This window comes from Alnus glutinosa, chromosome 8 (assembly GCF_958979055.1).
Source record: "Alnus glutinosa chromosome 8, dhAlnGlut1.1, whole genome shotgun sequence".
Taxonomy (NCBI): domain Eukaryota; kingdom Viridiplantae; phylum Streptophyta; class Magnoliopsida; order Fagales; family Betulaceae; genus Alnus; species Alnus glutinosa.
In genome coordinates, this window is record NC_084893.1 from 15,137,571 (window position 1) to 15,165,020 (window position 27,450).

At 42.9% G+C, this 27,450-nt stretch overlaps 1 long non-coding RNA gene across 2 annotated transcripts; it reads right to left on the reverse strand.

Annotated features, from left to right (window-relative positions):
- Positions 1-338: 338 nt before the first annotated feature.
- LOC133874740 (uncharacterized) lies at positions 339-26,117 on the reverse strand. 2 transcript variants are annotated; one of them, XR_009901363.1, is made up of 3 exons: positions 25,960-26,117; positions 981-1,028; positions 339-597 (listed from the first exon to the last, which is right to left on the reverse strand). It is a non-coding gene; the product is annotated as an uncharacterized LOC133874740 (long non-coding RNA). The 2 variants fall into 2 exon arrangements; XR_009901362.1 differs by lacking the exons at positions 339-597; positions 981-1,028 and adding exons at positions 13,601-13,685; positions 14,707-14,765.
- Positions 26,118-27,450: the final 1,333 nt, after the last annotated feature.

Here is a 27,450-nt window from a genome sequence, read left to right on the forward strand (position 1 = left end):
GAAACAAACTAAAATGGTATTGGAAGCATTAAAAACCAACAGTTTTTGCGTCAAATTTGAGAGAATGCATTCAAAGCAACATCAAACTTTCCACAAACCAAATTTTATTATGAGCTGGAAAAATAAGCTTTCTACAAAGGTTTACAAAGCACTCAAGTTTAAAACAACTTGAGTGCCACAAGCTGCAGAAAGCATCATAAACCAAACAATCATGTAGTTTGTCATTCATCCATAATTACATCCACTCTATCCCACTAATCATGTAGTTCTCAAATTACATGCTATGTGTTAATAACAACCAACATACAGATCTAAGAGCAAAATAAATAAATGGCCATGAGAATTTATACACCTCATAGATCCTAAACTCCTCAACTTTCTAACAATTGTTGTTCCAAAACATCTAAATCAATAAAATCAGAATCCATGATAATATTTCCAAGAAAATAAGTAATAGCAAAACAGGGCTCCAAAGCAGTTTCCTGAAATTGATCTGATATTACAATCTAATATCCAACAGCTTGTTCTTCATTTATTGCTTCCTCCATCGCTTCCACCAACAGATTAAGACCCTCGGCTGGAATATTTGATAGATATCTACAAAGAAACCATATATACCCAAAATACAATCAAAAGGTCCCAAATAGCCAAAAATCTCTCACATAGAAAATGACAACATACTCTAAAAGCAACTATCTAGTTTCATATGAAGAGGCCAATTCCAATTAAGAACCCTCCATCTTATATCAATGTTAGCCTCCTTGCAACATTCAGGAGCGAGTTTATGAACTTTTGATCTCCACGAACTACAAAATTTTTTACAAAGCAGAATGAATTTTGTTGCTATTCGTGCAACAAAACCACTTATGTTTTGGTACTTCATGGTGGCTAAATCTTGTTAACATTTGTAGTTCAACTAAACAGAAAAGTAATGCTCGTGGCAATAGAACTGCAAAAATATGACAAGAAAAAATTCTCACCCTAAGCTCTTCCATACGGTGATCCTTCAAACAGCCAACATGATATTCCTTTGCACATTGAGGGAACATTACACATAATTAGGCATGTAAACAAACAAACTAGAAATGCAAAGCATTTCAAACGTTGGACTTGAAAAGTCCAAACGTGAGCTGAATATAAACTACCTTGTAACATAAAATAATTGCAAGAGGACCAAAATTTCTGCAAACATCAAGATCAACGACTAATGAAAAAAAAAGACCCATAAACAAAACTCCAAAAATCTACCCAAAAAAAAAATCAAAAGGACCCAAATAGCCAAAAATTTGAAACACCACACAACATTGCAGGGAGGATACTTAAAATTAGGGGGAAATCTAGGGCTAGTACCAGATTTGAGGTCGCCGGAGGTTGGGTCGGCGTGATCACCGGTGCTCGGAGGTTGGCGTGGTCGGTGATGGGCGGCGTTGGGAAGGGGGAGAGGAAAGATAGAGATCCGCGGTGCTCGTGGGCGACGCTCGGTCTGCTGGGTCTAAGAGAGAGAGAGAGAGAGAGAGAGAGAGAGAGAGCTGGGAGAGGGATGGTGTCGGTCGGTGGGCCGTTTGGTGGGTGGCGATCAGTCCGTTGGACGGTGGAGATGTGTGGTGGAGAGGGGAAGATTTGGAAAATGGGGGGAAATTTTGGAAATGGGGGATAAGTCTTCTGAAAATGGGGGGAAGACCACTGCAGATGTGTTTTCTATATTTTCAGCTGGAATTTTCATTTTTTTGTTTTTTTAATCAAATAATAAAAAAGAATATTAAATGTGCCACGTAGGACGAGGGTCGGACGAGGGTCTGACCCTCGTCCTCCGTATAGACGAGCTCAAGGAGAACATTAAGGAAAACATTCCCCTCTCTCTCTCTCTCTCTCTCTCTCTCTCTCTCTCTCTCTCTCTCTCTCTCTCTCTTCTTCTTCTTCTTCTTCTTCTTCTTCTTGAGATCGCTAGCTCCCTTCAATCTTCGCTTGTGCCCTGAACTAACGTTAAAGACAGAACTATGAAGACCATTGTTTGTTCTCCACCGTCACTTAAGCAATTGAGACCACAAGCACCAATCTTGCAGAGATGACAAGCATCGCGACAAAAGGCACCGAGACATCAAGTTGTTCGGTTAGTGTTTTGTTATTCTTGCAACTGGAAAAATTTTGGTCTTCATCCTTTAGAACATCAGTTTGCATCCATCTTCAAAAATTGGAAACAAAATCTTTTCGAGCCCTAGCCCCATTGGTTTATTTAGCTTCGATTTTTTGTGATTCTTTCTTTTGTTTCTATATGGATTTAAGGATTTTGACATGAAGGGCTAGTTTAGAGTGCCCCATTTGGGATTGGGCTTGATGTTGAAATGGGTATTTGTCAAAGCGGACCTGGAAGTGTTTTTTCACTGTTTGTGAGGAGGGACTGTTTCAAAGGTTGACCCCTTTGGGATTTTGTTGTTGATGTATGTGTGTAGATATATTGATGTTTGAAGGTTTTGTGCAGTGATTAGCGAAGCGACAGTGGTTCTGAATGTATATATGAAACTAGGCGTTTGAGATATATTGATGTTTGAAAGGGGTTGCGTGCGGGTCATTAAAATTTAACCAAATGTTTGAGGTTTGAACAGTTGGCGTCTGAATACATATATACAGTGAAGAAATGATGGTTTGATGATTTTACGTGTATATAGATGTTAATTGATCTCAATCTGAGGTGATTTTGTTGTGTTAATTGATATTGATGAGGCCGAAACTACTTGTGTGATTTTGTTTTGGCTATTGCTTGGAATTGTTAAGTTTAAGTCGCATCTATATGGTAGTTGGCCCAACAGCCTATTGATTCTTGATGAGTTTTTTATTATACACATGCATCATGCGTGAGGAGAAATGAGGTGCATATAAAAACAAGTACCTATCGACATTCAAGGTCTATAAATAAGATCACGTACAAGAGAATCTGGAACAAAACAAGTTCATAGTTGTGTATATATATATAGGTAATAAAACCATTGAGGATATTGATCTATGGAGTTCATCAACAACTCTCTTCTTGCGAGGATGGGATGGAAATTGCACTCAAAGGAATCTCTTTTATGGGTTGAAGTTCTTAGGGGTTAATACCTTCCTAATGATCTCTTTTTTGGTTGCTCAAGTCAATCCTCAATCTTCTTGGATTTGGAAAGGTTTGTTGAAGAATAGGAACGTGCTAGAGAAAGGTGCTTGTTGGTCTGTTTCAATGGGGGATAAAATTCATGTCTGGAATTCTCCTTGGATACCTTTAATGCCCCACTTCAAACCTAGGCCGAATGTGAACTTGGTGGATCTTCCAGAATTTTTAGTTATTGACCTACTTACTAGTTAGAGATCATGGAATGTAGATCTCCTTAATGACCTTTTTGATCCGGTTTCAGTTTAGAATATTCTTCAGATTCACATTCCCTGTATCAGTTCTGAGGATAAATGGTCCTGGATTCCTTCTCATTCAGGTATTTTTTTTTTTTTTTTTTTTTGTCAAGTCTGCTAGGGAAGTCTCTTTGATTCCGGCTACCAGATCCTCTCCCTTTCTTCCGGTCGTCTGGCAGGCTCTTTGGGGCCTCAAACTTCAAGCCAAGTTGAAACATTTTCTCTGGAAAATTGGATGGGATACTCTTCCTTCAAGAGCAAATATAGGAAGATTTGTGGTTTCTGAAGATGTCAATGCTTGGGTTTGTCCTTATTGTAGTGGTCATCTTGAGACTCTTAGCCATATTTTCTTGAACTGTGATTTGGCTAAGTTTCTTTGGAGTCTTTCTCCTTGGTCTTTCAATATCTCCTTTTTCTCTTCCAAGCCTATCACCAAGTGGATTCTGGCTATTATTTATCCCTCTAATAGGCTTGGCATTTCTATTGTTGAATCTAGGAAGTTTCAACTTTTGGTAGCAACTGTTTTGGATCTCATTTGGTTGTCGAGAAACAAGGTTATACATGAGGCTATCAGCCTAATCTAGTTAAAGTTCTTCAACACCTTTAGTTCACCTTGGACTCTCATTACTCGGCTTGGCAGGCAATTGCTCTTCCTTCTTTTTGGACTCCTCCTTGTTCTGGGTTTCTCAAAGGTAATTTTGATGTAGTTATCGGAGACAATTTTGCAGTGGTAGCTGCTGTTATTAGTAACTCTGATGGAGAAATCATCCTAACTGTTACCTAAAAGCTTTGTAACACTGATGAAGCTTCTGCTGCTCTATCTTCCTACTCGGTTGGCAGCTTCTATAGGTATAGGGATCTTTCTTCATGAAGGAGATGCTCTTCTTGTGATTCTTGCTGTGAATCAGCCCCATATTTTTTTTTTCTTGGCATTTTGCTCCATATATTTCGGATATTAGATTAGAACTCTTTTATTTCAAAGCTGGAATGATTTGAAAGTTTTTAGATGTAACAATCTTCGTGCACATGCTTTAGCTAAATGGGCTGCTACCCACATTGTGTTTGGTAGCATTCCTACAGGTTTTCCCATTCTTTCTTCTATCAGGATCAAGAATGGGAAAGATCATCCCTTGTAACATTTTCCTTATTCAGTTAGAAAAAAGAAAAGAAAAGAAAAAAAACTATTGAGGATATTCTTATTAACTTTTAGGTAACAAGTGGCTTCTAGACCATTTAGATTGGTTTTGGAGTAGCTTTGTTCTACTCAACGACTAACATTTGGAAAGTAAAAAACAGCAACACTTGCTTGGATAAAAAATCCGCACTCTCTGAGCTTTCATTTTCTCTCCTTTAGGAAAGAACCTCACAAAACTTTTTGTCTCCCCTGCTATCTTTGCCTTTTTCTTTTTTTACCTCATGGATACCTCTCCAATCAACCTCCAAGCTCTTATTGCAGAAACTGAAGCTCTTGACTGGGATGGTCCCCCTCGTTTGGAATCTCTACCAATTGAATACCCCAAACAAGCAACTTTTGGGTTGATAGGTAAACTTTTGCTTGCAAAACCTCCCCATCCTCAATGGGTCCATGATACCCTGGTTGCTGCTAGGAAGTTTGCAAGTTCTCTTGAAATCAAAATCCTTTCTTCAGATAAGTTTTTGTTTACTGTTCTCAATGTTCTCATGTTGAGCGGATACTGCATCAAGGCCCTTGGAATGTTCAAGGTTTTCTGCTTCTTCTCAAGCCTTGGTCTCCTGAACTAGCCTTCAAAGAGGTGGAACTCAATATATGTCCTTTCTGGATTCAAGTTCATGGTCTGCCTTTACAAAACACAACTGTTATCAATGCTATCAAGATTGGTAAAACTCTCGATCCTCTGTTGGAAGTGGAAAATAACGAGGTTCCAAGTATAATTTGTCGCCATCATCTTCATATTAAAGTTGAGATCGATACCTCGAAACCACTTGTTCCTGGTTTTCATTTCCCTTGTTTGGGTAGAGATCCTATCTGGGTTTGGTTTCTTTATGAACGACTTGCAGATTATTGTATTCTCTGTGGCTTGATTGGTCACAAAAAAAATGGATGTCCTGCTCCACTGCTTCTTCTTCCCCACGACAAATATGGTCTCTCTATCAAGGCTACAATATTTTCCAGCTCTCGTATCTCTTCGGGGTCCCAAATGGATGCCCGTGAAATGGGTAGGTTTGTAGTTGGTACTTCTTCTCTTAGCCCGGTCTTCTCTCCTATTGAAGCTTCTTCTGCCATCAACCATGGAGGTGAGTTTGCCCAATTGCAACTCGTTCCTCGTTTTTCGCAGAGTCAGCTTCCTGCCCATGCATCGTAGGACAGGGTGGAATCAAGCTCAATCACGTCTTCTCCTTGATGCAACCCCACTTGCCATCCAACAGTCCTGCTACTGCCATGTTCCTCAGCTCACAAAAATCAGCGTCGGTGAAATCATCCAAATCCAGCATCTCTGACAAAGGTAAAGCCCCATTTAATGAAGCCCAAATATCTTTGGTTTCTGATTCTTATCGCCTATTTCATGCTTCTACAATATCCAATCCCGCCTTTTACCAAACAGCCCCTCCAGCCACACTGGACTCCACTATAACCCATATTCAAGATATATATATATATACACACACACACACACACACACACACACACACCCGGTTATCGGTTATAACTGGGTTTAAATATTTTCTAAAATCGGTAACTGCTCTGGTGGCCCCCATTATCGGTTATTTTCAATTGATAACAACGGCAGTTAGCCAGTTACTAGTTATCGGCCGATTATAATATGCCGGCTTTACACCCCTACGTGTGGGGATACGTGACTAATGCTTCGGTTTCACAACCAGATGAGTCTGGAACATCTAACGTAGAGGGGTCAGTGAAGAGAGAAATGATGCCAAGGGCCACACAATAGGCATTCTAATAACTACTTGCAAAAAATCATAAAAGAGTAGTTTCAATACTTTCTTTAAGCTAGCTTTTGCCTTGTAAAGGGAAGATGAAGTCTATTCTCTTAGATAGGGATGAGTTAGTGTGGTTGATGTGTATCTATGAGGATTTGGTGGTAGTGGAAGATTCATGGGTGTTTTGGAACCAGTCTCAACCTAGGTTCCCTCAGATTCTTGCTCAACAATGTTTCAAAAGACATGGTAGATTCCTGGTGGTAGAGGAATTTAATGGTGATGAAAGAAGTGGTTTGGTGCTTATTCCAGAAGGAAGAACGGTAAAGGTTGGGAGCTTTTTGGCTCGGTGTTACGTTCGGCCTTCGAGTACTTTAGAGCAGGGTGTCGAGATGTGGTAGCAAAGACGGGGAGGGTTAGTAGGAGAAGCTATGCAGAGGTTTTGGCAAAGACATTGCCACTGCTGAAGGAGTATTTTGGTGCTGTTTCAGGGCCGGTTAGGCTTGGCAATTCGTGCATTCGGGTCGGGTTTGTGTCAACCCTACCGACCCGATTACATAAACGGGTTAGACACGAACTCGACCCGATTATTAATCGGGTTGTGACACGCGACCCGAACACGACCCGATTAATAATCGGGTAACCTGAACACGACCCGATTAATAATAGGGTAACCCGAACACGACCTAATAAACACAACTAATAATCGTGCAACTCGTTAACCCGACCCGACACCAATTTCACATGTTTCAAGTTTCAACCTTCAATTTTAGTTTTTACCTTCATGTCTTCAATTGCCGGTTTCTTTCTTTGATATTTCTTTTCTTTCTTCATTTTCCACTCGGTTCGTAATTGATCACCATCTCTCTTTCTGTTACGGATGGGAGAGAGAAGAAGACAAGAGGAAGGAAGAAGAAGAAAATTAGAAGGGAGAGGAGGATGATTCTCTCTCTTTTCTATGCTGCGTGTTTGAACAAGAAGGAAGAAGAAGTGAAGAACCGAACAACTAAGAAGGGAAAAGAATAAAGAAAAGGGGAGAAGAGGGTGAACCGTGAACGTGAGGCGTGAATTTTTTTTAATCGGGTCATAATCGTGTTGGCGGGTCAACCTGCGTAATCGGTTTATAATCGTGTTGGCGGGTAATCGTGTTTGCGGGTCAACCCGCGTAATCGGGTTATAATCGTGTTGGCGGGTCAACCCGCGGGTTGACCCGCCAAACACGATTATAATCGGGTCAATCCGATTATGACCCGAACCCGATTATAACAAACCCAAACCCGGTTTTTTTCATGTCATGTTCATGTTGGGTTCGCGGGTCGTGTCAAAAATTGCCAACCCTAGGGCCGGTAGCTAGGGTGCCTAGGTGGGTGAGAGAACTCTCGGTGGAAGGTTACCCAGACAAAGATGGCCAAATTTCGGAGTTAAGCAAGAGGAGAATTCTAGCTCCGACGAAGACTACCCATTTTTTGACGTATGCAGCTATGATTCCGGCGAAGTCTACACAACCTCAGGTGAAGATTGTTGCTTTATATTGTGGTTATGAAGTTTCTGCAAAGCCAACTGCAAAGGGGTGTGGGGAGTCTGACTTAATCGCCCATTTTGGTGATAGTTTCAAAATTGCAAGTCTCAGAGAGGCGTTATTGAAGATTAAAGAAGAAGTAGTCGTTTGTCTGGAAAGGCTGGTGTAACGACACAAGAAAAAAGGCTAGCCACATCTGCGCTATCACCCCAAAAGGACTAGTCAATTTGAAGCTTCCCTAGAATTCCTTATAAAGTCCAGTTTCACCTAGTAACTAGGCAATGTGAGACTTAACACTCATGACTATCTTTATAAACTACAAACTCTATGTGAGCTATTCATCTCTTCCCAATATGGGATCGATGTGTTACAAACTCCCGCCCTTAAATCCCTTACGTCCTCGTTAGGGCCACGTCATGAGGTGCTCCAGTACCACATGACCTGGCATTACTAGGTGGCTCTGATACCATTTGTAACAACCTAAGAAAAAGTGCTAGCCACATCTGTGCTATCACCTCAAAAAGACTAATCAATTTGAAGCTTTACTAGAATCCCTTATAAAGCCCAGTTTCACCTAGTAACTAGGGTGGACAATTCGGGTTGGTGTGTCGCGGGTTCGGGTCAACCCAAACCCGACACGATTATTAATCGGGTTGAAACCCGTAACTCGAACATGACACGACTAACCAGTCGGGTTACCCGACACGACACGATTAAACAAGCGAGTTATGTTAACTCGATACGACCCAAAATTTTTAAAGACTGACACTTTTACTAACAAGTTGAACTCGTCAACCCACGAGTTGGCGGGCTGGTGGGTGACCTGATTACTAAACGGGTTGGCGGGTCGACACGCCAACCCGTTTATAATTGTGTCAACCCGCCAACTCGTTTAGCCTAAACCCTAATCCTGTAATTTCGTGTCGTGTTCGTGTTGGGTTTGCGGGTCCAACCTAAATTGCCCACCCTACTAGTAACTTGGCAATGTAGGACTTAGCACTCATGACTATCTTTATAAACTGCTCGCTCTATGTAAGCTATTAATCTCTTCCCAATATGGGACCGAGGAGTTACAGTTGGACTTTGCTGAGTCAGCTATGGTTGGTTTACCAGGAGGTGGGCCCAAGATAAAGGTAGTGAATTCTAGACAAGCCTAATGTTTAAATATTTGCTGAAGAAGACTTTGGGCCCCCTGCTCAAGTGTGGAGTTCTATCCACATCCAAGGATTGGGCTGGTAAAGGGTCTTATGAGCCCTCGAGGCCCATTGGTTGGTCCAAGCCTAAGGAGAAGGCCGTTTTTAAATGGAAGGCTAAGTTGGGCTTGGGCATGGGTCAGGCTGCTTTCAAGTCTGACCCAAAAGGTAAGACCCTTGCCCAACATGATTCTCATGCCTTTTCGAGCTCGGCTTGTACGTGGGTGAGATTTGATGCGGGTTAGGCTGGTGACCTAGGGGCGACGTCGTCTATTGGTGGCCTTCATGTCGAGATGTGGACGCCGGTGTCCTTGGGTGGTCCTCTCGCAGTGGATGTTTCGGTGGGGTCCTTAGCTTGTCCTTTTCTGGTGGGACTATCATCTGGTGAGAATTCGGGGGTCGGCTTTTCACAGAAAAGGGCCCATTCAGAGCAGAAGTTGCTGGTGAGTTCGGTTTTGGACGCCGATTATGCAATCTTACCTCAGATGTCGACGGTGGTTGAGGATTTGCATAATTTGGTGGTTGAAATTAGAGAAGGGGTGTCGCGGCCTCTTAGTCCCTGTTTAGAGAGTGCTGGTGATGTGTCTTATGCTTGGCGGGGGAATTTAATTATGGATTCGGCTGTATCTGGGATGATTGGGTTGGGGTTGTCGATAAATCACATGCAACGTCCTCTTACTGTGTAGGCAAGGATTGATGTTGGGGCTTCCAACAACTAGCCTCTTGGGTGTTCTGAATTGTTTGTGTTCCAGGAGGGTGACCAGCTTTATAAAGTTGTAGGCAGTGTAGGAGGGAGGGGGATTGTGTGTCATGGCTGAGATGGAAGGAGAAGTTGGTATTGGTAGATTGCCTCGTCCCAATGCTTGTTCTCCAACCTCGAGGGGACTATTGGGGGAGTTCACTCTCGCAATCTCCTTCAGGAATGTAGTGGATCGATTTGTCTGGGCCTTTGAAGGTGTTTACGGTCCAAATTCTGGTATCAATAGGAGATTGCTTTGTGATGAGCTGGCTGGCATTCTCAATTGGTGGAACATGCTGTGGTGTATAGGGGGTGATTTCAATGTAACTCGGTTCCCTAATGAAAGATTTGGTGATGGTAGTATGTCTGCTATGAGAGATTTCTTTGATTTTATCTATGATCAGGGTCTTATGGATCTTCCTCTTGCTGGGGGCTCTTTTACTTGATCGCTCACTCTTGATCCTCCCGTATGGTCTAGGATTGATCATTTTCTTGATCATTTTCTCGTCTCCCTAGATTGGGAAGCTCGGTTTCCTGTGGTTTCTCAGAAGAGGCTTTCTCGCCTCTATTCAGACCACTTTTCGATTCTTCTTGATTGTGGTGACGTTTCTAGAGGGAGCATACCTTTCAAATTTGAGACCATGTGGCTTAAGGCGGATGGTTTTGTGGGGATGGTGAACAATGGTCGGATTCTTATTCGTTTCAAGGTACACCTAGCTATGTCTTAGCTTGCAAACTCAAGGCTTTGAGATTTGAAGAAATGGAATGGAGAGGTTTTTGGAAATGTAGAGAGGAACAAGAGGAAGCTTTTTGAAGATCTTCAGGCTTTTCATGTTATTGAAGGTAGTAGGGCTTTACTTGAGGAGGAGCTACTAGTGAAGGCAGAGATTGTCAGTGAGATAGAGAGGTGTTCTCTTTTGGAGGAGGTGAGTTGGAGGCAGAAATCGAGAGTGATGTGGTTAAAAGGAAGGGGATAAGTGTACTAAAAGGTACAACTCAATGGACTCCTTATAGATTGGAGCTATTCCTTTTCTAATTAGATAGAAATAGGCGAGTGGTACAGTTCTATCAAAAGCTCTTTTTCAAGCTGTGTAGGTGGAGGCTTATGGTGGAATGGTATTTCCTTTGATTTTATTTTGGAGTTTGAAGCCAGCTGGTTGGAGAGAGCTTTCGAGGAGGAGGTTAGGAAGGTAATGTTAGCTATGAATGACGATAAGGCGTCGGGATCTGACAGTTTCTCTATGGCTTTCTTTCAAGCGTGCTGGGATATCTTGAGCTTGGACATTATGAAGGTGTTCTATTACTTTCATGCTAGAGGTTTGTTTGAGAAGAGCCTTAATGTTTCTTTCATTTCGCTTATTCCAAAGATTCTTGGTGCTAATTCCCTCAAAGACTTTCAGCCTATTAGTCTTGTGGGTGGAATTTACAAGATTATTTCAAAAGTTCTAGCAAACAGATTGAAGTCAGTTTTGGAGAAGGTCATTTCCAAATCTTAGAGTGCTTACATCAAAGGTAGGCAGATCCTCGATCTGATCCTTATTGCCAATGAATGCCTTGATAGTAGATTAAGATTGGGGGAGCCAAGCGTCATCTGTAAAATGGATTTGGAGAAAGCATATGATCATGTAAATTGGGATTTTCTTTTGTATACAATGAGGAGGTGCGGCTTTGGGGGAAAATGGTGTTTGTGGATAGCTCATTGTATTTATTTTGTGAGGTTTTTGGTGTTAGTCAATGGCTCTTCTAATGGTTTTTTCAGTAGTTCCCGTGGGCTGAGACAAGGGGATCCGCTGTCACCCCTATTGTTTGTGTTTGTGATGGAGACTTTGAGCCGTATGATTTTTGTTGTGGTTTAAAAGGGGTTTGCTGGAAGGTTTCAAATTTGTCAATGCTACTTTTTCTCATCTTCTGTTTGCCGATAATATATTGATTTTCTGTAGTGCTTGTTCATCTTAGTTGCGATATTTGCGATGTCTCTTCCTTTTGTTTGAAGCTGCTTCAGGCTTGAAGGTTAATTCGGCAAAGTCAAATTTAATTCTTGTGGGGAACGTAGATCATCTGGGAAGGTTAGCCGGTATACTAGGGTGTGAGGTTGCCACTTTGCCGGTGAAGTATCTTGGTCTTCCTTTGGGGGCCTCCTATAAGTCCACTCATATTTGGGATGGGGTAATTGAGAAGATAGAGCATCGACTGGCCAGTTGGAAAAGTTTATACCTCTCCAAGGATGGTAGAGTTACCCTTATTAAGAGTATCCTTGCCAATTTACCTATGTATTATTGTCTCTGTTCCCTATTCTGGGAAGTGTTGCTACTCGCATTGAGAAGTTACAATGGGATTTTTTATGGGTTGGGATTGGTGAAGAATTCAAATATTACTTGGTGAATTGGTCGAAAGTTTGTACTCCAATTTCAGAAGGGAGGATGGGTATTAGGAACTTGGTGATGTTCAACTGTGCTCTGTTAGGTAAATGGTTGTGGCGGTTTGGGATTGAGAGAGATGCTTGGTGAAGAGTTTTGATGGACTCCAAGTTTGGCAGTTTGTTGGGCGGGTGGTGCTCCCTTGAGCCTGTAGGTGCCTTTGGAGTGGGGTTGTGGAAGAATATCAGGAAAGGGTAGGAGACTTTCTTTGGTTTTGCTAGATTTAAGGTGGGGGATGGGGTTATGACAAAATTTTGGCACGATCTGTGGTGCAGAAATACGATTATGAAGGAAGTTTTTCCTGATCTTTATGGTATTACTTGTGTGAAAGATGCCTCAATCGCAGATAATATGGAGATTTTGGGTAGTTCTACTCAGTGGAACGTGACCTTTGTTAGGGAGGTGCATGATTGGGAAGTTGATGTATTTGCTTTATTCTTCTAGGTGTTGCACTCAGCCATTGCGAGTAGAGATTGTACAGATAGGCTTTTGTGGATCTTTTCCAAGAAAGGATTGTTCAAGGTCAAGTCCTTCTTCAACTCCTCGGCCTGCTCTGAAGGTAGGCGCTTCCCTTGGAAGAGTGTGTGGCGGACTCAAGCTCTTTCGAGGGCAGCTTTTTTGTGTCGTCGGCAGTCCTAGGCAAGATCCTTATTGTGGATAATCTTAGGAAGAGGCATATCATCATTGTGGATAAATGTTGCTTGTGCAAGAGAGATGGAGAATCAGTGGATCACCTTCTACTTCATTGGGATATGGCTTATGCTCTGTGGAATATCTTTTTTACTCGATTTAATATGTCTTAAGTCATGCCTAGAAGAGTTATCAACTTTTTTGCCTGATGGTGGAAGTCTGGAAAGCTGAGGAGTGCTGTGATTTGGAAGATGGTGCCAATATGCATTTTTTGGTATGTTTGGAAAGAAATAAGTCTTTGGTGTTTCAAGGATTTAGAGAATTCCATGAAAAATATTTTAGCTTCATTTTTTTGTACTCTGTATTTTTGGATGGTGGCTTTTTTGTTCTCACTATCGATTAGTTTTGCCGATTTTCCTATCCGTTTTTCCCTTCCTAGTCAGGTGCTTTCTTTTGTGTACTTCCAGTGTACTACGGACGCCTTATGCTTTCAATAAATTAAATTTACTTTTTTTAAAAAATAACTACTTGCATTTTGTAATAGAGTGGTTCATAGATTGCAATGTTTGGTTGTGGACCTAGTGATTATATTTAGTTGTAGTAGATTTGTAAGTAACAATGATGTGAATTGGTGGTATTTTGTTGGTCTATATTTTGCTATTAAAGTATGTTGGTGGTATCATGTTGGAGTGCAACAAAGGTTTATTAAAGTGCATCTTTTTGCATGGATATAGATGTGTGACTCGAATTTAATTCTAAATACATTAAAAAAATTCTCCTCACCGATTGTGAGAAACAAAATTATTATCACTTATTGATCTTTAAAACTATTAAAGTAACATGGGCTTTAATGTTGCCAACACCTCTGCCGCTTTACATGCAAGAAATCCCACCTGCCAAACATGAGTTCTTTTGGTGTCAATGCCAAGGAAAAAAATCTCCAGAGCTATACTTCACTTGGAGTAAGGCAACCCGAATCACCAATGCTAGATACAAGAAGCCTCCAACACTACCAGTTAAGAATGCAAGTTCGATGAAATACCATTATACATAATTCATGACAAGAATTTTTACAAAATTACATGTATGATAGTTTTACAAGTTACAAAAGGCCTCGTTTGGTTTGCGAAATAGACCTCTAGAATGAAATGACTTTTCCATAAGAATAATTATTCTTTTATTTGGTATGTGTCTATTTCTTAAAATAGTTATTCCAATGGGAATAACTATTCCCTTCCAAAGAGAAATACGCATTTCTCTAAAAAATGAAAAGCATAGCTATTTCAATGGGAATAGACTACATTTTCCAGAAAAAACCACTCCTATTTTTTATTTTTTTTTTCAATTTTTTTTTTTTAAAAAAAGAATAAATTAGAAAACTCCAACCCTCATTTATAGTGGCTGGCTGACCACCCAATGGGTGGTTGGCCAACCACATATAGCACTACGGGTGGTCGCACCGCCCCCAGAGTATTTGGGGGTGGCACAGGCCACCTCGATGGGCTTTGGGGGTGGCCGTAGCAACCTCCAACTCTTTGGTGGGTGGCCGACCACCCATTGAGGTGGTGGGCCACCCACCTAGTTTTCAATTTTTTGTTTTATAGTTTGAGTTTGTTTTTAAAAAATAAATAATATGGAGTTTTTTTAGTAATTTTGATTGGATTCCAATTAAAGTATATGAGTTGTTATCAAACTAAAGATTTAAAATAACCATTTCATTCTACTCTCTTTTATTCCTGGTAATAACTATTCTATTTTCTAATGAAATACTCATTTTGCAAACTGAACGAGGCTTAAGCATATCAAGATTATTAGAGAACAACAAAACTCTATAGAGAACAATAACTTTTGATTTTTCTTTATACAGAGGAGAAAACTCTTGCACCTTTGTTCTGCTACTAGGAATGAACTCACCATGTTAAAGTCATATGATGCAGTCAAAACGTATTAGAGGCTGTCAAAGGTTCACCTCACTGAAAGAAAGAGGCAATGACAAATCATTTAAAAAATTACTTTCAAAAATCAAACTCAATTGGAAATTTGAGGAACATAAAATTTACATGGATGAAAGACTCCAAAAGCAACCATGCTCATAAATGGTCACATCCTCTAAGTAGGGGTGTAAATTCGATTTCGGTTCTTGGTTATTGGCCAAAACTGAGAACTGGGAATGGGAATCGGGGTTCCCGATTATTGGATTTCAATAACCTGGTTCGAAACCAAGTACCCCAGTTAACCAAGGACCCTGGTTATCTGGCTGAAATCGGTTGTTCAGACTGGTTCATCAATCATTTTCCAACAACCAAACGAAATCAAAAAGAAAAAATACAATCAGATTGAATCATGTTAGAACAGATTCTGGTATGGTAGTTGATGAACGGAAGAGGCTATCTCCAATATCCTGCAAAAGAGAGGACTTAGTCGGGGGGAATCCGACAATCCCACTCCGATGCTTTTGTCAGAATTATCTCAAGTGTATATTACTCTTAATCACAGCGAGCAAAAATTATATTTTTTACCTATCTAGTTGTGAGGTATTTATATATGGAATGTTGAGGGTGGTCCGGTTTTCCTATTGGACCACGTGGGATTGTCGTACATACTCCACGTTCGTTGCCAAGTCGGTCTTTAATAGGCTTTGGACCGTGGAGTCGTGGTTCGTGCTCCACGATCTAGAACCGCTTCTCAATTGGCTCTTCCGTAATAATAGTTACCATGTGATCGTGGGATATCCTTCATGGTCACCATAAGGTCGGTTTTTAATTGTCCTAGATTTGTATGCAGAGTCGGCAAATTACCGACTTCGGACACGACAGCTTCGACAATTTACTGTTGGTCTTAATGGGCCAAGATGCTGGCCCATTGGGCAGAATCGGTTTTATTCCGTAACAGGTACCCCCCAATTCCTTTTGTATGAAGTAGTCTCGGTGAAAGGAATTTCCTTACGCGATTCTGCTAGGCTTGAATGTGAAATATACTGACTCGCTTTGTTGGGAAAACACCGGGAAATTTTGCAATGCAAAATTTTGAAATTCATTTTTTTTTGAATTTAAGTGCCCTTGGAAACGAAAGCGTCTGAAATGATGACTTTGGTTATGATGAGATTCGGAATCTGTTGTCAGATCGGTTCGTCTTCTCGCACGGTGCGAACATTATTAGGTTGATTTGAGCTTCTCATGTCACGTGTAATCACGCTCGTTAGACTTTTGGCCGTGGAAGCTGTTTCACGCACTGAGATGCATGTGTGGCTCGTCTTCTGAGGCTAGTTGTACGCCCGACGGTTACAAAACTTTTAACTCGGCGCATTCAATGAATGACTTTTCAACTTCCTGATGAAGGACTATATAAACCCCCATTCCTCATTTTTACTTTTTATCATTCACTGTTCTGTAAAAAACCTCTAAGTTTTCCTGCGAGGATTCCCTTTTTCGGCCAATCTTTTTCTGTTTCCCGATCCTCTTCAAACAGTTGACCGATCTCCTTCAAACTTTTGACCGATCTCCTTCAAACATTTGATCGATTTCCTTCAAACTTTTGACCGATCTCCTCCAGACTTTTGACTGATCTCCTTCAAACTTTTGACCGATCTTCTTCAAACTTTTGATCGATCTCCTTCAAACTTTTGACCGATCTCCTTCAAAACTTTGATCGATTTTTATGGCTTCTGATTCTGATTCTGATGGTGCTCCCGTCGATGGCGGCCCGAATCTCGTTCCTCATGAGAATAGGTTTAGGTCTTTGATTCCGGCTTTTGAGGAAGGTCACCTCCGCCAGAGCTATAATATCCTGGACTCTGTGACTTTCCACTTTCAGGAGCTCGGTCAACTTTCCATCGCGGGCAATCACCGAGCGAATGTTGATGGCCGGATTTCGATTCCCTTTCACAGGGATAGCCAAGGAACTGCTAGTGTAGTTGGGGGTGGTTCCATCTCAGATAAAACCGAACGGATGGAGATACATGTTTGCTTCTTTCATCCTTTGGAGGATCAAGCTTCAGAAGAGGATGTCTGTAGCCGAGTTCCTTACAATTTACCGAGCTGGGTTCCGAAGAGATGGTACGGTAGAGTTTACCGTTTGCAAGAAACCGTCCTTCATCCACCTGGCTTGGAGATATTCTAACAACAAAGAATGGAAGGAGCAAATCTTCAGAGTCTCCGGCCAGTGGGAGAGAGTCGAGTCCTCAACGTCCTCGGACCAAAAGGTACCTCGGGACTGGGCCCGTATAAGAGTCGGGGCTGCAAAAGCCCCTGAGCTAACTGATGAGCAGGTCGATAATGTCGACGCCATGCTTGCCTTTGCGAAGGCTACGCCCGCTGAAGAGGCGTCGGTGGTGTTGGACTTCGACCACCTCGTGACAAATGAGAATATACGAAATATTCTTGGTTACGACATTGCTATTTTTGATCTTCCTTTCTTGAAGGTGAGGAAGGGTAAATCCTAGAAACCAAAGAAAGATCCCGTGCTTGCTACCCGGAAGGTTAAGGAAAAGGTTTCCGAGGGACCGAAGAAGTCTAAGGAGCATGAAAAGGCTTCAAAAACTGTCAAGAAGCTTCTTGCTGACGCCCAACGGATCGGTACCAAGCAGGAAGCTAAAGCCAAGAAAGCTGCCGAGAAGTTGGCGGGAAAATCAAAGGCTTCCCAAGAAAGGCCTCAGTTGGGCAAAGAGCCTGAGGGGGAGCCTGTTAAGAAAAAACCAAGGATTGAGGCGGCACGGTCGTATCTCAAATCAATTGGTTCGGCTGTTAAGGGTATTCCCATTCGCGCTGAACCCTTGTCAATGATCACCTTCGAACATTCAGTCCAAAATGTCGAGGACGAGGCTGCGCCTCATCATCCATCACCAGGTGGAGAGTGCCAGTGCTCCGTGATGAGGATGTGCTCAGCGCGCAGCCTGCGGGCCAGGATGTGACTCTTACGTCCATGGCTGGGGAAGAAGTGGCTCAGACTGCCCTTCCTGAAAGTGGTTCGGCCTTACCCGAGTTGCTGACTGCATAGGTAGAAACCGAGGTCGAGACCTGTCAAATATCGCAGCCAGAAGTGGCCGCTGAAGTTGGTGATGATGCGGGATCCATCCGGGCCGAAGCTGATAGCGCGGCCGTCGGGGTAAGTAACGGGCCCTTAGTTTATCCTATGGTCGAGGAAGCAGAGCCAAGTTGTAGCAGGCCCTTTGTCGGCCTTAGGACCGATCAGGTCGGGCCAACGGCAGTGTCTACTTACGATTCCATCGGGTTTTTTAGGCCAGCCCGGGAATACGAATATGACGAGGCCTCACTGGAAGAGAGCTTGGCTGGGCCGATTATGGATGCAATACGGGCTCTGACCCCGGCCGATTACTTAGGGCAAAGTACCGTTGGGCGCATTCCAATTGAGGATATGATTGCTGCATTGGTCCGACTTCAGACCATGGTGAGTTTATTTTAATCTCTTTCTCTTTTTTTTTTTTATTTATTTTTTTTTATTTTTTTATTTTTAACCTTTTCCTTGCTTCGCAGCAATTGGTGGATACCCTTTCATTGTTCGACCAGCACAGGAGTTTCCACTGGGACCAGGTTCCGGTCATAGCCGAGCTTCAGCAACGGATTTCCGAGCTTGAGCTCGAGTTGGCTCAGAGACAATCTCTTGAATCGGAGGTGGCCAGGCTGAATAAGCTTCTTGCCGAGCGAGAGTCGGAATTGGCCAGACATGATGAATTAGTTGCTGACGCCGAGCTCAGGCGAAATGCGGCCGAGGAAACCAGTCGAGGATTATCCGCCCAGCTGGATGCGAGGACCAGCGAGATATTCGCACTTAAGACTCACACTGATAATGTCGAGGCGAAGTATTCGGCTACATCATGCAGTAATACAACTCTGCGGGCCGATCTGAGCGCTGAGACAGCACAAAGGAAAGTCGCCGAACAAGCTCGGCGGAATGCCAAAGAAGCTCAAAAAGCCGCTGAGGAGAAGCTAAAAGAGGTTGAATCGGGTTTACAAGTAGCTCGGGCAGATTTACAAGAGGCAAAATCCAAGTGTCATGAGCTTCGGAAGAAGTCCAAGCACTATAAATCGAAGGCCACTTGCTACAAAGCGAGGGCAGATTGGTTTCATAGTCAGATTCTGGCATTTACCAAGGTTCGAGATCAAACCTGGGTTAATAGATTTAGGTGGGGTTTTGATTCCCTTAAAGAATTTGTGCTTAACCCTTCGACGCCTTCTCCAAATTTTGCCAAGCTGAACTATACCGACTTTATGGACGTTCCCGAGCAAGCTATCTTAGAGCTGAATAGGCCGAGACTTGATTCCTGATGTCCCGGATTGGGTTGGTGATGATGCCGAACCTGTTGGTGAGGTTATTGAGCCGGCGGATTTAAATGCTTTGACTGAGGCCGTTGATATTGAAGCTTCTGCTGCTCAAGTTTCCAGAGAACCGAATACCGAGAAACCTTAGCTAGTTTTTTTTTTTTTTTTTTTTGTTAGCTTCGACGTCTTAGCTTTGGCGTTTTTGTAAGACTTTGCATTTTCTTTTTTATATACATGACATTCGGCATTTTTACACAAAATTTATGTTGGAGTTGTACCTTTTGGTACCCTTTTTTTTTGTTATATATGTGGTACTAGTACCGTCTAAGTTTTACACTTAGCCAATTTTGGCTAAGTGTAGATTTTGGTATATCTAGTACCGTCTAAGTTTTACACTTAGAATTTTTCCGAGTTGAACCCCCTCAACGTGGCTCAAGTCTCGGCATTTTTCCGACTTCAACCCTCTCAACGTGATTCAAGTCTGGGCTCGAATCCCCTCAACGTGATTCAAGTCTCGGCTCGAATCCCCTCAACGTGATTCGAGTCATAAATTTTTCTGACTTGAATCCCCTCAACGTGATTCAAGTCTCGGCTCAAATCCCCTCAACGTGATTCGAGTCATATAATTTGCGAATGGTGTCTATGGATTTAATATGCTGTCTGAATCTGCATTTCATTGATAAACGATAAAGTTTTAAAACAAGCAGATTACATATAATATTTCCGGAGATGCTCAACATTCCATGGTCTTTGCAGCTTCTTCCCGTTTGTATCTTCAAGATGGTATGCTCCCTTTGGGTTGATTTTGATAACTCGGAATGGTCCTTCCCAGATTGGCCCCAATTTCCCTTCTGTGGGGTCTTTAGCTGCCGAAGTTATCCTCCGAAGCACCCAATCACCGGTATTGAACGATCGGGGCTTTACTTTTTTGTTATAATACCGAGCTGCTTTTGCTTTATAAGCAGAAGTTTTGACTCTTGCTTCTTCTCGTTTTTCTTCCAGAAGACCAAGGTCCAGCTTTAATCCTTCATTGTTGAATCCGGGATTATAATTCTGAATGCGAAAGCTCGGGGAACCTATTTCGACTGGGATCACCGCTTTGACTCCGAATGCTAGCGAGTAGGGAGATTCGGAAGTTGCCGAGCTGGTTGTTCGGTACGACCACATGACTTCTGACAAATATTCCACCCATCCTCCCTTACGCTTTGGGAGTTTTTTCTTTAATATCTTCACCAGAGTTTTGTTTGTTGCTTCGACCTGCCCATTTGACTGAGGGTGATATACCGATGAGAAAAAAATGTCAGATTTTGAGCTCGACGCACTAGTCCTGGAATGGTTTGCAGTCAAACTGCGTTCCATTGTCAGTTACTAAGGCGTAAGGTATCCTGATTCTACATATGATCGCCTTTCAGAGGAAATTTTTGATTGCCCCGGTTGTGATAGTCATTAAAGGCCCCGCTTCTGCCCATTTGGTGAAGTAATCTACTGCGACCACTAGAAATCTGCAATTCCCTTTTCCTGTAGGCATGGACCCTACAATGTCAACTCCCCATTGGGCAAACAGCAATGGCAAAGAGACCGAGCTGAGTTCTGCTAGGGGGTTGGTGTGTAACTTTGCAAACCTTTGGCACTTGTCACATCTTCGGACCATCTCCATTGATTCTCGATTCATTGTTGGCCAATAGTACCCAGCTCGTACAGCCTTGTGCGCTAACCCCTGAGTGACTGCCGCAGACTCCCTCGTGAATTTCCTTCAATACATACTCGGCCTCAGTCGTTGAGAGGCATTCTAGGAGTGGGAGTGTATAGCCTCGACGATATAGGATTTCACCAATTAGAGTATACCGTGCTAACTGCATCCTGATTTTTCGAGCTTCTTTTTTATCATTCGGCAGTTGCCCGTTCTTCAAAATATTCAACCACATTTCTTGCCCATTGGGGAATTACATAGGCATCATCGATCTGCATCACCGATCCAGGGTCATCCATAGAAGGCTTGTCCAGGACGATTACCCTGTGTTTTGAGGCTGAAATCTTTTCATCCGTTGTCGACCCTAGTCGAGCTAGTGCATCAGCTCATTCGTTTTCGGTTCTTGGGATCTAAGTGACCACCACTCGTTTGAAGCGGTCCCAAAAACTTAAAACCTTGGCAAGGTATTTTATCATTTTTTCCCCTTTGGCTTCAGATCCACTTTGGATGTGGCCAACCACCACCTGCGAGTTGCTTCGTACTTCAAGGTTTTTTGCCCCGAGATTTTCTGCTAGGCTGAGACCTGCTATTACTGCTTCGTACTCTGCCTCATTGTTTGTGGTCTAAAAATCTAACTTCAGTGCCACTGCAATTTCCTCCTTATTCGGTGTTATCAAGGCTACCCTGGCTCCGCTCCGGGACTTCATGGATGACCCATTGACTTATGCTATCCACGCTTCTTTTTCGGGTATTTCTTGACTTTTGGGAAGATTGCTGAATTCTGCAATAAAGTTTGCCAGAACTTGAGCCTTGATGGTTGTCCTTGGATAAAATTTTAGGTCAAATTCTCCGAGTTCCACGGCCCAATTTACCAACCTACCCGAGAGGTCGGGCTTCTGCAATACTTTTTTCAAAGGATACTCTGTAAGCACCCTTATAGCATGTGCTTGGAAGTATGGTCTCAACCTTCGAGCTGAAGTGATGAGGGCAAAGGCCAACTTCTCAATTTGGGGATACCTTCCTTCGGCTCCGTGTAGCGCCCTGCTAGTGAAATTTATTGGTTTTTGCACTCCGGAATCTTCTCGGACTAGAACCGAGCTGATAGCTAATGGCGACATTGCTAGGTATAAGTAGAGAATTTCTCCTTTTTCTGGCGAGCTTAGGAGTGGTGGGTTGGCTAAGTATTCTTTTAGCTGGCAAAAAGCCTTTTCGCACTCGTTGCTCCAAACAAACGTCTTCCGAAGTATCTTGAAGAAGGGTAAACATTTGTCCGTTGATCGAGAGATGAACCGGTTCAATGCTGCAATCCTCCCGGTCAATTGCTGCAATTGTTTTGTTGTACGGGGAGCTTGCATTTCCAGCACAGCTCGAATTTTCTCTGGATTTGTTTCGATCCCTCTACTCGAGATCATGAACCCCATGACCTTTCCTAATGAGACGCCGAAGGCACATTTCGCCGGGTTCAACTTCATCTGATATCTTCTTAGTGTGTTAAAGGTTTCTTCGAGATCAGCCAGATGGCTGATCGCTTTCCGACTCTTCACCAGCATGTCATCCACATATTCTTCTACATTCCTCCCGATCTGGTCACTGAACATTCTGTTGACTAGCCTTTGGTAGGTTGCCTCGGCGTTCTTCAAACCAAAGGGCATCATATTGTAACAATATAACCCTCGGTCAGTAATGAAGGAAGTTTTCTCGTCATCGAGCTCGCTCATGTGGATCTGGTTATACCCCGAGAAGGCATCCATAAAACTTAGGAGCTCATGCCCCGAGGTGGAGTCGATTAGGACATCCATCCGGGGGAGAGGGAACTTTTGGGCACGCCTTGTTGAGGTCGGTGAAATCCACGCACATTCTCCATTTCCCGCTTGACTTTTTCACTAAGACAACATTGGCCAACCATTGAGGGTAGTCCACCTTTCGAATGAAACCGGCTTTCAATAGTCTCTCCACTTCTTCATGTATGGCTTGGTTTCTTTCTGGAGCAAAGCTTCTTGTTTTTTGCTTGACGGGTCGGTAGTTTGGGTCGACATTTAGCCTGTGCGAAATTACCGAAGGATCAATTCCTGGCATATCGTCATGGCACCAGGCGAACACATCAGTATTACTTCGAAGGAAAGCTACCAAGGATTCTTTGATCTCCGGAGATAACAGAGACCCGACCCTTACTCTTCTCTCTTTACCCCCTACTTCAAATTCTTCCATCTCCTCGGTTGGTTCTCCTGGCTGTAATTGCTATTGCTCGCCTTTCTCCCCGCAATTACCCCGTGAAGGGGTTACTTTCATTGTTATGTTGTAGCACTGGCGTGCCACGCCCTGCTCTCCCCTTACTTCCCCAACCCCTCTCTCGGTCGGGAATTTGATCTTCAAATGTGATGTGGAAGTAATTGCCTTCAGATCATTGAGGGATGTCCTTCCAAGGATCGCATTGTAGGCCGAGGGTCTATCGATCAACAGAAACTTAACCATGATAGTTTTTGTGACCGGATAATCTTCGGCCGTTACAGGGAGTTAGATAGAACCGACCTGCTGGACTTGCTCCCCGACAAACCCCACCAAAGGGCAGGTAGTCGGGATCACCTTTTCCGGGCTAATCTCCATGTGTTGAAAGGTCGACCAATATAGGATATCAGTCGAGCTTCCGTTATCGATGACCATTCGGTGGACTCGGTGGTTAGCTACTTACAGCGTGACCACGATCGCATCGGTATGAGGAAGTGAAACTCCTGCATAATCTTCATCTGAAAACCCCCACCACCATGGACTCCCTTCGGTGGGATTTGTGGGGTCTTTCTATAGTCATCACCTTCTGATGTTTTTGGTACCGAGCGTAGGCTTTTCTATCTGCTCTCGTTTCTCCTCCTCCGCCAAAGCCTCCGAATATGGTTTGGATGTCGGTGATAACCGGTTCATTACGTGGGTCACGACCCCGTGTGCCTCTGCTATTGCTTCTGCTTCTATTTCGTCGAGGTTCTTCCCGATGGGGTTCCTCCCTTCTTCTGTCTCGATAATTTTCTTGGTGCTTCTGAGGGGAGCGATCTCTGTGTCTCGGCTCTTGGTCTTGATGCCTCCGAGACTCCTGATTCTGCCGAGGCTGGCCCTGGTTATCTGCTATGAAACGGAGTAGTTTTCCATTTTTGATGAACTTCTCAATCAAAATTATGAGGTTTCTGCATTCCTCGGTGATATGGCCTCGTGCATTATGGAACGCGCAGAATTTGTTTCTGTTTTCTTCTTTCACGTACTTGTTGTGAAGTGGATAAGGCTTCTCGTACTGTGGGTCTCTCTTGATTTCCATCAACACCTCGTTGATGGGAGAATTCAAAGAAGCCCACTCATCTATGGAAAACTGGTAATACTTCGCAGGCTCTTTTTCGATGTCGGTCCGTTTTTCTTCCTTCCGGGCTTTTTCTTTCTTCTCGGGGTTGCTTGACTCCTTGATCTTTTGTTTCTGAGATTCCCTCAGAGCAGCGAGGATTTCTTCTTGGTTTACTTATTTCTCAATCACATCCGTGAGATCAGCCAGATTCTCAGGATGATTGAGAGCAATCTTGGACATGAGGGGCCCTTCCACCCGTAATCCTTGGTAAAGAGCAGCATAAACCATCTCTTCAGTGGGGTTATCAACCGTGAGCTTCGCTTGATTAAACCGGATCACATAATCCTTTAGAGACTCGTCCCCCTTTTGGCGCATCGCCATCAATTGCCCGGACGGCTTCTTCAATTTGCACCCACAGGAATTGGGTTATAAATTTTTGTCCGATATCTTCAAAACTCGTGATGGAACTCGGTGGGAGTTTTCGGAACCAGTCTAGGACAGAACCGGACAAGGTGAGTGGGAAGGCTCGGCAGGCCAGTTCCTGCGGAGTCCCCTGCAGATCCATGTGTGTTTTGTAGTTGTCCAGTGCTCGATGGGATCCTTAACCCCGGTATAAGTTTGGATAGCCGGAACTTTGAATTTTTCCGGCAGTTGGACTGCCGTGATACACTCAGCGAATGGGGAAGACCTGTTCAAGAGACTGTCTACTCGAGAAATTTTCCCCTTGCCCTTTTGCTGGATTTCAAGTTGCAATTGGTTATACTTTTCTTCGTACTTCTCATCGAGCGTGGCAATGGCTTCATTGAGTCTTCTTTCTTCATAACGGTGATTCATCATCCCTTCGCTAGGAAGAGGGTTCACGACTCCTTCAGCTCGCCGAGATCGGTTTTCAAGTTGAGTTCTTTCAGTGAGTCTTCTGCTCTCCCTGTCTTCTTCCTCGTGGGTGTTGCTTTTTCCTTCTTCATGTCCTCCAAGTACTTCAAGAACTTGTTCCTCCGCCAACTGCCTCTGCAGACGGATGTTCTGCTGAGTTAGGACCTCCATGTCCCTAGACATTTGAGCTATTTGAGCCTCCATCTCAGTCGTATGTTGATGAGATGTACCCCCCACCTCGTTACGAGGGTTATTAGCTCTTGAAGCTGTGGCTCTTGTTCGTACCATTTCAGATATATTTTTGCGTAGTAAACGACGTACACTTGTCAGTCGTTTCCCACAGACGGCACCAATATGTTAGAACAGATTCTGGTATGGTAGTTGATGAACAGAAGATGCTATCTCCAATATCTTACAAAAGAGAAGACTTAGTCGGGGGGGAATCCGACAATCCCACTCCGATGCTTTTGTCAGAATTATCTCAAGTGTCATTGGACCACGTGCCAGACCCAGAGCGTTTGTTGGCTACTTGGATCGTGGGATTGTCGTACATACTCCACGTTCGTTGCCAAGTCAGTCTTTAACAGGCTTGGGATCGTAGAGTCGTGGTTCGTGCTCCATGATCTAGAACCGCTTCTCAATTGGCTCTAGACCATGGGGGCACCTTCCGTAATAATAGTTACCATGTGATCGTGGGATATCCTTCATGGTCACCATAAGGTCGGTTTTTAACTGTCCTAGATTTGTATGCCGAGTCGGCAAATTACCGACTCCGGACACAACAGCTTCGGCAATTTGCTATTGGTCTTAATGGGCCAAGATGCTAGCCTATTGGGCAGAATCGGTTTTATTCTATAACAAATCAAACAAGGCATGCAAACATATATTTGGATCTATAGAAAACACAAAAAAAAAAAGAAAAAAAACGATTCTCTTTATAATTTCTTTAACATAACCTTTAAAGGAAAAAATCAACAAAAAAAGAAAAGAAAAGAGAGAATTACCGAAAATGTCGTAGGGAGATTTCTGATCGGACGGTCGGACCAATTGGATGCCCGAACCAGTGTCCTCCTCTGGCTCACACGGAACCATAATCTAAGACACAATCTGCTACGGTACAGTAAAAGAAAGGAGAGGAAAAATTAAACCCACCGAAAATCAAGTGAGGATACCACTGTCCAAAAGAAAGAAGAAACAAGAAAAATTAGGACTATTCCTGCTATGAAACGGAAAAGAAAAAAAAAAATAATAATAAAGTATGGAACACAATGCCTTTCGTTTAAGGCTTGAAAGAACCAAAAAAAAAAATCAACTGTTGTCAAAAGGACAACGAAAAGAAAGAAACAAGGCATGTAGCGTTGCTCAGCAAAGAGAAGAAGGAGAAGAAAAATAACCCGAGGCCATTACTTGCTACGCACAGTAAGGAGAAATAAGAGGAAATTTGCTACGGCAAAGTAAGAAGAAGACCGTGTGTGGCCTACAGATTGTCCTCAGAAACCCTGGCTCGAGCTCTCTTTTTTTCTTTTTTTCTTCCTCTAATTAAGGCTTCCTCTGCTTTAGAAATTAGGGCATGGGTGTGATTCGTGTGAAGAAAAAGGTTCAAGAAGAAGGCATGGCGTGAAGGTAGCGGCGCAGAAGGTTTCTGAAAGAAAAGGGCTTAGGGCAAAACTCAAAAAGCAAAAAATGGAAAGGACCAAAAGGTCCCCGTGTAAGCTGTATGCTATTAAGGTGTAAAAAGGTAGGGGGTATTTTTTTTTTTTAATAAATTAATAGACTCGGAATTGAGTACCTGGTTATAACTGGGTTTTTCAAAACCAATATTCGGCTCCAGGTCTGGGTACCCCAATTACCTGGCTATAAATAACCGGGTACCAACTCGGTTTCTCGGAGCCGGTTAGTGCTCAGATCTCTGGTTCTTGGCTGGCTACCTCTAAGGAATGCAATGTAAAAATAAGTTTTCAAACAAACCTAGTCTTTGTAGAGGTAATTGGCAAGTGTGGCCTTCAATCATCACTACACGAACACGATCACTTATTTTTAGCTATATATAACATGCTAATCGTCTCAACTGAGTAGAGCTCATACCCAGTAATTCAAAGCCATTCTAAACATATCAAGAGCACTCTTCATCAAAATAATATTACCCTTTTTTGGTGTGACCAAATTTCATCACTCCATTTGAGAAACTCACTCATTAAAAAGCAATCTAAACATGTTGTAGCATGTCAAAAATTCACTTGCAATTCACGCACGAGTACTATGGTTTAGACAATCCAATCCCCATAATAGAACATACACCCCTCCCAACATATAATTGATATCAAGCTTTACAGAATTGTAAAGTGAATGAACAAGAACAGAGAGTGAAAACAGAAACTTGCACAACAAGAGAATGAAGAAGGAATCGATCTTCTATTGTAAAAATGACTTAACTAACCAATACATTAGAGTGAGAGTGCTTATATATTGGAATAAGCACATGTGCTAGAATAACA